Here is an 11,809-nt window from a genome sequence, read left to right as displayed (position 1 = left end):
CCCAGCACTTTGGGAGGCCGAGGCAGGTGCATCCTCTGAGGTCAGGAGTTTCAGATCACCTTGGCCAACATGGCAAAACCCCTTCTCTACTAAAAATAGAAAAATTAGCTGGGCATGGTGGTGCATGCCTGTAATCCCAGCTACTCAGGAGGCTGAGGTAGGAGAATTGCTTGAAATGGGGAGGTGGAGGCTGCAGTGAACCCAAGGTCGCACCACTGCACTGCAGCCTAGGGGATCAGGAAGGGGAGTGACTCTGTCTCATAAATAAATAAGTGAATAAATAAATAAATATAATAAAGTAGGCTGGGCACTGTGGCCTCATGTTTATAATTCCAGCACTTTGGGAGGCAGAGGCGGGTGGATCAGGAGCTCAGGAGTTCAAGACCAGCCTGGCCAAGATGGTGAAACCCCCATGTCTACTAAAAATACAAAAAATTAGCCAGGCGTGGTGGTGGGAGCCTGTAATACCAGCTACTTGGGAGGCTGAAGGAGAGAATTACTTGAACCCAGGAGACAGAGGTTGCAATTAGCTAGATTGCACCACTGCAATCCAGCCTGGGCAACAGAGCTAGACTCCATCTCAAAATAAAATAAAGTAGATGGAGAGGCTGAGAGTGTGTGTGGTGGCCCATACCTGTAATCCCAGCACTTTGGGAGGCTTATGTGGGAGAATTGCTGGAGCCCAGGAGTTTGAGACCAGCCTGGGCAACATAAGGAGACCCTGTCTCTACCCCTCCCCTGTCACACACACACAAATTAAAAATGTAGCCAAGTGTAGCGATGCCTACCTACTTGGGGGGCTGAGATGGGAGGATTGCTTGAGCCCAGGAATTTGAGACAGAGTGAAACCATGTCTCACAAAGGAAAGCCTGAAAGGGTACATGGCAAGCAAACTGGGTCAGAGCAGCAAGTTCCACTCCAGCTGATCTCCACAACCACTGAAGGAGCTGCTTTCCCTCCCACTTTCAATTTCTGTGTATTTTTACACTACAAAACAAAGAGTAATTACTTAGAAGCATTCTAGGACAACATATATGTAAAATTTTATAAAATGGACCGTAATGGAAAGGGCATTCTAATGAAGGAAGCACTGGGCCATGATAGTGCAAATGAGCACAGTGGGAAGGGATCTTTGAAGATGATGCTGGAAGGTGGATGGTTCAGAAGTGAGGTGCTTTGTATGCCACACTAAGGCATTTGAGTCCGTAATGATGACAAAACCATTGAAGATTTTTAAAATAAGAAAGTAATGTGACTGGCCCTCTGCTTCCACAAAGGAAGGAACAGGACACTGAATGTGCAGAGGCAGTAGGTCAGGAGGCTGCCGTTCCAGTCCCCTTGAGAAAAGAAGGCAGCAAACCACATCACCATGTGTGTACCTATGCAACAATCCTGCATGTTTTGCACATGTACCCCAGAACCTAAAGTGCAATAAAATATATATATATATATTTATATTTAAAAGGAGGAGGCCTGGAGCTGCTAGAGGTTGGAAGAAAGGAACAATTCAAACAGTACTTGGGACTGGATCTGTCAGGACTGGTCACCAGATGAGGGGAATTAAGAAATGGCAATGTACATGGATGATGACAACCCTAATCAAGTTTGGGAAATGCAGGGGGAGAGAGTAGTTCCAGGGTAGGAATGAATTCCACCTTGGCTATGCTTAGCTCGAGTGCACCCCGGGACAAGTGTGCACATTCCACATGTGTTTTGGGAAGACTGGTCTGGAGACATCAAGACAGATATGAATCTGGAAGTAATGGACACAGCTGAAGGAAAGCTATGGAAAGACAAGATGTAGGGCAGAATCCTAAAGACCTGCAAAGGACACATCCAAGGCCAAGTACCAAGAGCAACAGAGGATCAATCTTCTAAGAAGTGTAACAATGAGTAGAACTGGGGGGTGGGAGGTCAAGAAGCAGAAGTCACTGTCTCCTGTCATAGGACAGAAAGTCCGAACCCAGTCATCTGATTTGGCAACTGCAACTTTATTGATGACCTTAGTGACAGTCAAGAGGCAGAGAGCCACATTTTATAGATCGGGAGACTAGGTCTCCATGCATAAGTGACCTATCTAAAGTCATGAAGCTTAAGTCATACATTTATCCAGTAACTGCCAGATAACTGTACAGGAGATGCAAAGATGTGGTTCTGAAAGAACAAGGGGAGAAAGTTACAGACACAAAGCTGGAGTACAACTTACTAAATGCTAGCTAAGGCAAAGACCTAGGAGCAACCCAGAGGAAAAGCAGCCAATTCTCTGACAGGAAGTGGGTTTGTGGTGGTGAGGAGGGGGGAAGGGGGTCTCCCAAAAGCATACCTGGCAGTAGGCCTTATAACTGAGCTATGAAGGATAAGGACAGTCAGACCATGGCAGGGGCTCTAGGAAGAGAGAGCAGCATCAATCATATCAGGAAAAAATTCTGTAAGTAATTCAGATGGGGAAGTCAAAACTGTTACATCACCAGAAAAGATGGGAAGATATATACACCCAGACATTCAAATAACTGTTCTGAAAGGTCTTCAATGCGAAACTTTGCCAAACAAAAGTATCTTAATCATTGTTTTATGGGTGGGGAAGGCCTGAGAAGGCAATTGCATGCAGGAGAGAGAGAAACAGTGAGAGAGAACACAGGAGAGTGTACCTCCAAAAATTGAAAGGGAAGTTTTTTGCCCTGAAGACTAACACAAAGATACAGCTTGTGTGTGTGTGTGTGTGTGTATGTATAAATTTATAATAAACAACCATTATTACATTTCACAAAATCTAAGTTATCCTCAATGCTCATGTGAGATCAACCTCTGGGCTCTCCATCTTACACATTTTTCCTTTTATCTCCAAAGGTGAACCTGATCTTACCATTTTCTTATTTTTACTAAGGGTGCTTACACTTTAAAGTGTGGCTGAGAAAATGTAAAAATGTTACAAATTCACATGCTGTCTCTAGAATAAATTGTATATTTTCTCTACCTTTTTATGCTTAATCTCTCTTACAGAAACATGAGAAGGGAGTTTCTGGCACGTTCAAAATCCCTATCAAACCATACACTTAAGACATAATTGAGCAATTTTCTGACCATATTGAAAGCATATCACTGTTCAATATGATAGTCTCTAGCCACATGCCCAACAACTGTCACATATGCCCAATAAAAGTTTGTAAATTACCTCTACATCAGAATTAAGCATTCTACAAGAAGCCAAAAATTAATGTAATTTAAACTAAAAGAGCTTTAAGTTTCAAGATAGCTCAAAGTGATTACAATCTTCAACAAATCAATAAAAGCAGCCAAAAAAAAAAAAAAACCCATTGTTATCTCCACATCTCTACCGATGGAATACAAAATATGTTCTAATGTTATCTTTTTAATAATACAAATGGATTTTGGATAACATACTTACACTTTTAACTACTCCCTCCCAAGATGAATGGTGAATGGCCAGTCTTGTGAGGCCCTGATTTGAAGGGAAGAGAGTAGGGAGGCACGAACCTGATGCCAAAGATCAAATTGCATATCGAAGTTTAAAATGCATACCATGCTGTACACTCTGATCATTAAGCAATTTTCTAAACAGATCTGCACTGTTCAATATAATAGCCAGTAGCCATATGGGGCCATGAGCACTTGTATGTGACTATTACAAATACAGGTGTGTTTTAAGTGCTAGTACACAACAGACTTGGAAAAAATAGTATAAACAGACAGAACAACCTTCAGTTTCAAGGGCCCTGTGCTGGAATCTATGTAAGTCTAGCTGTGTAATAACCACTCAGACAGCTAGTTAGAAATAGATTCTTGGATACTAGCTCCAAACCTTTTTATTCTCCAAGTTTGAAATGGGACTATGAATTCTTTGAAAATTTCACAGGCAAAACTCTGTGTAGCTATGTTTAGAAAACAAGTGTCCTCATCAACAAAGCTCGTGGCCACAAACCAACCTCAAAGTCAACTAGAGAGGAAAGAGCCCAAAAGCAAAGGAAAGAACCACTTTTAAAATCTTTAAAATACAAATTAAACAGAAATAAGACACTATTATACGCCCATCAGATTGCCAAAATTTTTAAGTCTCACAATACCAAGACAGACTATGATGAAAAGTAATGAGGTTTCTCACACATGGCCAAACACTACTTTAGAGAAAACCTCAGTATTTTCTTACAGGATTGAAAATAGTCCTATCCATGACCAACCACTCCGATACCCACATGTCTAACATGGGGTACGAGATACATATACAAGAATATCCAACACAATGTTGTTCATCATAGCCAAATGAGAAAAAAAAATTAACAGCAAAATGGCTAAATATATAGTGGTATATCCACACAGTAAGAAACTACACAGAAAAATGAAAGTGAAAGAACTATAACTTCTTACAAAAATATGAACTGAATTTAACACATAATGTTGTGCAGAAGAAACTATACATCTCTGAATCAATTCAGAAGAATACATTATAACATGTAAATCTATTTCACTGAAGCTCCATAAAGCAAGTAATAAACCTTTTGTCTAGGAATAGCTACAACACTGATAAAATTATAAAGAATATGAAAGTGATTACCATTGAAGTCACTAGAATATTGCCTATGAAAGGAGAGAACAGGTTACAATAGTGACAGACAGAGAAATTTTGTGGGCTGGTAATATTCTACTTTTGGCCAGGGTGGTCACACAAATACTAGCTTTTTAATTTTTTGTTAAATCTTATATATTAGTTAAAGTAACACTAGGTACTATAATAAATGGACTAAAAAGTATTTAATGGCTGTACTGGAAACAGGTTTACATAACTGTCCAAAGCAGATACCCCTCTCAAAGAGCTTCACTTGAATAAATGGAAAAGCACACCATTCTTGGATAGGAAGACTTAGAATCATAAAGATGTTCATTTCTCCTTATTTTAAGCATTAAGTCCATGCAATAAAAATGTCCATAGGCTTTTTCAAAACAAAATTATTTTAAAAATTAATAGAGAAATATAAACATGTGAGATAGCCAAGAAATTTGTAATGAGGGTGGATTGATTGCTCTTTCAGAGACCAGAACAATTTTTTTTTAAAAGCTAGAATGATGAGCAGATAAACAGATCAATAAAATGTAACTGGAATTCCCAAGATAGATCCAAACACATAACGGGTATTCAGAATATTACAAACGTAGTATCTGAAATGTTGTGAGTATAACACAAAATTTGAAAGCAATTTTTAAAATTAGATATAATTACATAAATATAAAAAATTCACTCATGGCAAAACATGGTAAGCAAAGTCAAAGGAAAAACAAACTTAAAAACAACAGTGTAAGTCATACTCCCAAGAGCTAATTTCCTTAATATATCTAAAGCTCCTACATATCAATAAAACAGCAACCATATAGTACAAAAATAGGTAGCATATAGGAACAGTGAACTCTCAATAAAAAAAAAAGAATTACAAATGACTCATTCACATGAAAAGATGCCCAAACTCTGTAAGAGAAATCTAAGTTAAAAATCAGAATAAAATAACATTTTCACCAATCGGATAAACTCTAGTACACTCTGTACTGTTGAGTGTATAAGGAAACAGACCCACTAAAACCTTGTTGGAAGTATATACCGATAAAACGTTAATGGAGAACAATTTGGAAATGTGGGAGATAATGTATTTACATTTATGTATTATGTACTTCAGCACTGACATAATAGCAAAAGTGGCGGGGACTACTAAGCATGTTACAATCAGTCGATGGAGTGAATGCTCTACAGCCATCACAAAGAATCACGCAGTCCCATAAGTACTAAGATGAAGTGATCTTTTAGATACCCAGAGCAGCAGATCTTTTTCCTTGTTGGCTTCACTACTGGCAGAGTCATCTTGGGTAAAGTAATGCGGAACATCTAATTGAAGAATATGACCTCCCTTAAATACCAAAGAAGAATTCAAAGCTACCAATTGGGGAAAGAGCTTTTTATAAAACAGTGTGAAAATCTACAAATTGCCTAGAAAATGTAACACCCTGCAGAAAATTCTAAATAAAACCATCCAAAACTGAATTCTTTACTGCACTTGCATGCTACCCTGTCTCATCATCCTACCAAATCTGCCTCTTTTCCTCCTAGATCTTCTGTTTCACTTAATGCTGTCACTTCCACCCAGGTCCTCAAGCTAGAAACAAGAACCTTCATTCATACTTTCTGGGTTCCCCAAATTTTTCAAATAATTTCTAATATTCAATTGTCACTGGCCTATAAGGTTGACTTTCCCTTTAGATTGTGAGCTTCTTAAGGCTTGAGAACAACTTTATTCATCTATGCATCCCTACCAATCCCCGAGTGGAAGACCTGGCTCCATATGTGCTTTTCATTCACTGGAAGAAAAAATGGGGGAGGGGGAGAATCATGCCTCAACAGTTTGCTTAAAGTCAAGGAGAGCAGACTAATAAAACAGTTCATATTTACCTTCCACCTTTCCTTTATTAATTGCTACAAATAGAAACTCTAACTACAAATGTAAAATAAATACAAGAAGCATAAAGACATCTTCAACATTCAGTAAGTACTTCCTGTGTAAGTACAATGGATGAACAAAAACATGGTTGTCCCTGCACTCACAAAATTTATAGGCCAGTAAAAGGACAATTAAATGAAGAATACAAATGACAGATTACTAAGTCTTACACTACACAGAGAGCAAGTATCATGAGAACGCCAAGTAGAGAGATTTATTTGACATTATGCTCTCAGGACTATTACTTGTCTCCTGAATTGCACAGCCAATGGCACATTCTAATCCCGCATAAACCAAACACACCTGGCTTAGCCAGTGAGAAGCCCTGTTCTGCCAGGACAGGCCTCCTCAATAAAGCTGTTAAAATTTTTTTGATAAAAATAAGTTCACATTGAACACCATTAGGGTTTAACTGAAACCTTGCAAAATGAAGGAGATTATTTTCACTTTCAGAAGGATATTTGATCACAGTTACATATCATGTTTTGTTGACAAGCAATGTCAGAATAAATACAGATGTCAAATACTTAAATGTCTATTTCTTCCCATTCATCCTTTTCATGATTTAAAAGGAGCTAAAGCATTTTACAAAAAATTTCCATCACTTCAAGTTTCTTAGAGAGACTCTGAAATTCAACAAACATTTAACTTTTTGGAAAAGACAGGACCTTAAACACCATCCTATCCAACTTTCTCAATTTAAGGAAGTAAACTTAGCCCCTCCCCTTATAGGGAGTTCATCCAGTCTCACGGCTTTGAATTCAGCTGTACGTTGCCGACACCTACCTTTGTCATTTTAATCTTGACCTCCCCATTGAACTACAGACATTTATTCAACTGCCCACTTAACCACCTCACTTCACTATCTCATAAGTATATAAAAGCAATCGTGGCCAAAAGGTATCTTCTGATTCCCCTCACCACCAACTTCTCCAATTTTCCCCATCTCAGTAACTGAACCATTACACATTCAGTTGCTCAACTAAAGCCTAGAAATCAACTCTTGACTACCCATCTCCTGCCTTCCACATAGAATCCACACTTAAGTTCTTAGCTCTGTCTGCAAAGTGTATCGCTAAATCCAGCCTAGGCTCCATCTACACAGCTACTATGGCTTCTTACCCAGACAACAGCTCTGAAAGGTCCCCATTTTCTCTTCTGCCTCTATCAATCAGTCACTACACAGTAGCCACAGTCATGAGGCCATTGATCTCCAGACCTAGAACACTCTACAGACTTGCTGCCATCATTCAAGTGAAATCCTAACTCCTTTTTCTGCCCTAAAAGATCAAGGCCCTTTCCATCTCTCTAGCCTCGTCTACCACTATTTCTTCTCTGGCTACATTCCAACATTTCATACTGACTGTCTCCAACACACTAAACTCATTTCTACCCCAAAGCCAATGCTTTCCCACCTCCATACCTGGAATGCACACAGATACTTCACCATTCATATCTCAACTCAAATAACATCTTCAAAAGCTCCCCAGACCTCACAATCTTCAGAAGGACCCCTGGTGAGAAGCTGATGGTGAGGGGAATCAGGAGAACTTTGGCCACAATAAGTTTAGAAATTTATTAGGTATTCAAGTGAGTATTTAATTCACGTATCATAGACCCCATTTTACTGACTTTACGGTACTTATCACTATCTAAAATTATCTTGTAAAGTTCTTTCTTTATTATATATGCTAATAAAATTCATTCACTCATTTATTTATTCATTCATTCATTCCTGCTATGCCTATCAGAAGCATTAGCCCAAATAAGAACCATGATCCTTTCTTATTTCACTTGAAAGCATTCATTTCCGGGTGCCTGGTACTACTGGGTAAAAAGTACCCACGTGCATTTTTTTTTTTAATCTATTTTGATTATTTTGTAATTCCTCAGTGTGATGATTGGGCTTCCACACTCAAACCTGAGTGAACCTTTTTACAACAACAGCACATTACCAATCTGATGTTTAAAAATAAAGGTCAATTTCAACTGTCCTATTCATTTTAAAAGATTCCAAATCTCCTTCCTCAAACCTTTTTATCCCAGCACATTACCTGTCTGATGTTTAAATTTCAATTTTCAGCTGTCCTGTTAATTTTACAAGTCTTCAAATTATGCTTCTAAAGAACTGAAAAATTCGACTGCTGGCCTGCCTCATTATTATGAGATTTCTATTTGATATAATATCAACTTATCAATGTACATGAATTTTGTTGATTTTGAGATTGCACTGCCTGTCACTAAAATAGTACACTTTTCAATAAGGATCAGGTCAATATAAAAAGTATTTACTTTTAATGATTAAATTGGGATCTCTAATATCTTGCCTTTGGGTTACTTAGCAAATAGTCACTTACATAATATACTATCTAAATGCACCAATTTAAACATTTTTAATTCCTTTATTTTCCTTTTTAGAATTTCAAAGATTTCAGACACTGCTACCAAAAAAAATCACAATAGATGTTTTACCTGGTTGTTGCACATTATAAATGATCTCATAGTAAATCATTAATCACTGGGATGTACATTTTATAAGGACAGAGATATTTATCCCATTTTTTCATTGTATCCCCCAGCACCTATTCCTGGCATATTATCAGCTTAAAAAAATAGATGTTGTTAAATACCTGCAATCTCCTGTTTTAGCTTATGGAGATCACCATATTACTTCCAAATTTTGAGTGTACTGCCAATATGTGTAATCTCTTCTTGCTATTGCTTGATGCCATGAAAATATTAAGCATGATCTGAACAGCAATTCTACATCACAAGTTCTTGACTTTCAAGTTATAAGTTATGCAGTGATATGTGGCAAATGGGTGGCAAGAGATCAACATAGATTTTTGCATAAGGTCTGATTAACATAGATTCTGTTATGTTGTGCTGAGGAGGCAAGACTCATTATGGAGTCTGGATACATGGACTACTCTAGGGCTAGGGAGAAAGCCACCGATGGAAGACCATCTGTCTGTGCATCTCTGAATACAGACTGCCAGAGTATCAAATTTTATACTGATGCCAAGGTGAATGTTAAATAGCGCCACAGGGCTGATAACGAACATTGCCATAATAAAGTCTTCGGAAGCAACAATTGTGAATCCTAGAAAAGCAGCTCAGTTTTGGTGTGCTGCAAGTAATTTGTACTAATGAAAATTAAATTAGTCAATTTCATGAACAATCATTCATGAATAATCAAGGCTATTCCTAAAACATTACCCTTGTCCTCACATTTTAAAGAAAAAAGTAGCAGAGACAACTAGTTTGCTGGGAACTACATATAACACAGTGAACACAAGTAGGAATGTGTGTCATCTGAATGCCACCTATCATGTCAAAGTAGACTGACACTGCATATCTGAAGCAAGCAGCTCTCTACCACCTAATAAATCCTAAATACAAATCACTGTTCCAACTTCAACCAAGTAACCTCTGGCATTTATAACCTGTTTGTTAATATGTAAATAAGAATAATCCCTGTCTAGATTTGTAAATAATAAAATTTATCAAGAAAAAGAAAAATAAACATACTTCTGATTCTTTGATCAACATGGTCTGCCTACCTGGCTGGCTGGACTGAGGTGGTGAAGGTTCAGAACCCACAAGGAAAGCTCTAATACAAGGTAAGAAGACAAGTAAACAGGCCATTATTTAACAAACAAAACAGCCTTTATAAAATATGCATTATACCACTTCGCGCCCACCAAGATGCCTATAATCAAAAAGATAGTAAGTGTTGACAAGAATGTAAAGAAATTGGAACGCTCACACATTGCTGATGAGAACGTAAAATGACACAGTCACTTTGGAAAACAGTTCCTCAAAATGTTAGGTATAGTTATCATGTGAGCCGGCAATTCCACTCCTAGGTATGCACACAAAATAACTAAAAACAGATCTACACAAAAGCTTCTACTCAAGTGTTCATGGTAGCATTTTTCTTAATTGCAAAAATGTGAAAACAACCCAAATGTCCAACAGACAAATAAAATGCGGCATATATCCATATAATGGAATAATATTTAGCAATTAATAAAAATGCATGATGATATGCAAGATAGATAAACCTTGAAAACATGCTAATGAAAGAAGTCATACACAAAGACCACAAGTCATCTGATTGCACTTACATAAAATGTCAAGAATGGGCAAATCTATAGAGACAAAGTAGATGAGTGGTTAAGGCTGAGAGATTTGGGAAAAATAGGGAGTGACTGAATGGGTACAAGGTTTCTTTTTGTGATGAAAGTGTTACAACAGATTAGACAGGGGTAATAGCTGTTCAACTGTGAATATATTCAAACCATTGAACTGTACACTTTAAATGGGTTAGTCTTATGGTATGTGAACTATATCTTGATAAAGGTATTAAAATATATTTTGCATTATCTTTAAATAATTATAGCTTTCAACCATCAAATGACATGTCTTATCAAGATGAAGTGTGGACATGTTGTCACCCCAACAGCTACATTCCATATAGTTCACAAAGTCCTCTCACAGCCCCCTGTCCCCATGACCAAGAGTATTCCCCAGGGCATTTCTGCCAGAGCTCCTGGAGAAGATGCTTTCTCTTCCTAGGATCACAGGTGGAGCTGGGTTCAACTGGGGCTGCTCCTGTGACAAGAGAGAATAGGCCAACACTCTAAGAATGAGAGAGGGAGTGGGGTAGTGGGATAAAGAAGGAGGGGGAAAGAGGAAGGTGAGAAAGGAGGAGACACAGAGGAAGAGCACAGCAATTATTGTTGGAGCAACTGTGTCCAGCCATGCTGGCTAGTTTCAAGTGGGTTTCTGTAATTTGCTTTTAAGAGAGTCTTAATATGTTACTTTAGTACAAATTCTTTCCCTACTTAACAGATAAACTTTCCAAGGATATATACACAAGTAAAACTAAATCCTGGGCCATAAAAAGACATTTGAAACATTGGAAAGAGCACACAGCTCAGTGGTTAAATGAAGTCAGACAGACTTTTATTCAAATGTGAGTCCTAGGCTTACCTAAGTGACCTTGGGTACAGTACACACAATTTAACTTCCCCAAACCTTAGTTGCCACTTCTGTAAAATGGGAGCCCTAGGTTTGGTTTTCTTACAGACAGGCCACTGTCCACATAAATGAAATAACCCATGGCAGGGTTACAGTAGCTAGCATATGAAAACACAACAGTATGACCCACCATTATTAGTAGTAAACTCATAATTTATCACATATATATTTAGAGCATAGAAAAGTATTTAAAGCAAAGATAGCATGAATAAGACTAGTAGGTAAGAGCCAGAGAAAACTGTATCATGCGTCACAAAAAAATACTT

At 37.9% G+C, this 11,809-nt stretch overlaps 1 pseudogene; it reads left to right on the top strand.

Moving 5' to 3' along the window:
- The first annotated feature begins 8,370 nt into the window (after positions 1–8,370).
- LOC116543596 lies at positions 8,371–8,462 on the top strand (annotated as a pseudogene).
- The last annotated feature ends 3,347 nt before the right edge of the window (positions 8,463–11,809 follow it).

The sequence above is a fragment of the Sapajus apella genome, unplaced genomic scaffold (assembly GCF_009761245.1).
Source record: "Sapajus apella isolate SASKATOON/1434 unplaced genomic scaffold, GSC_monkey_1.0 scaffold190, whole genome shotgun sequence".
NCBI classification, from domain to species: domain Eukaryota; kingdom Metazoa; phylum Chordata; class Mammalia; order Primates; family Cebidae; genus Sapajus; species Sapajus apella.
This window is presented reverse-complemented; position numbering and strand designations above follow the sequence as displayed.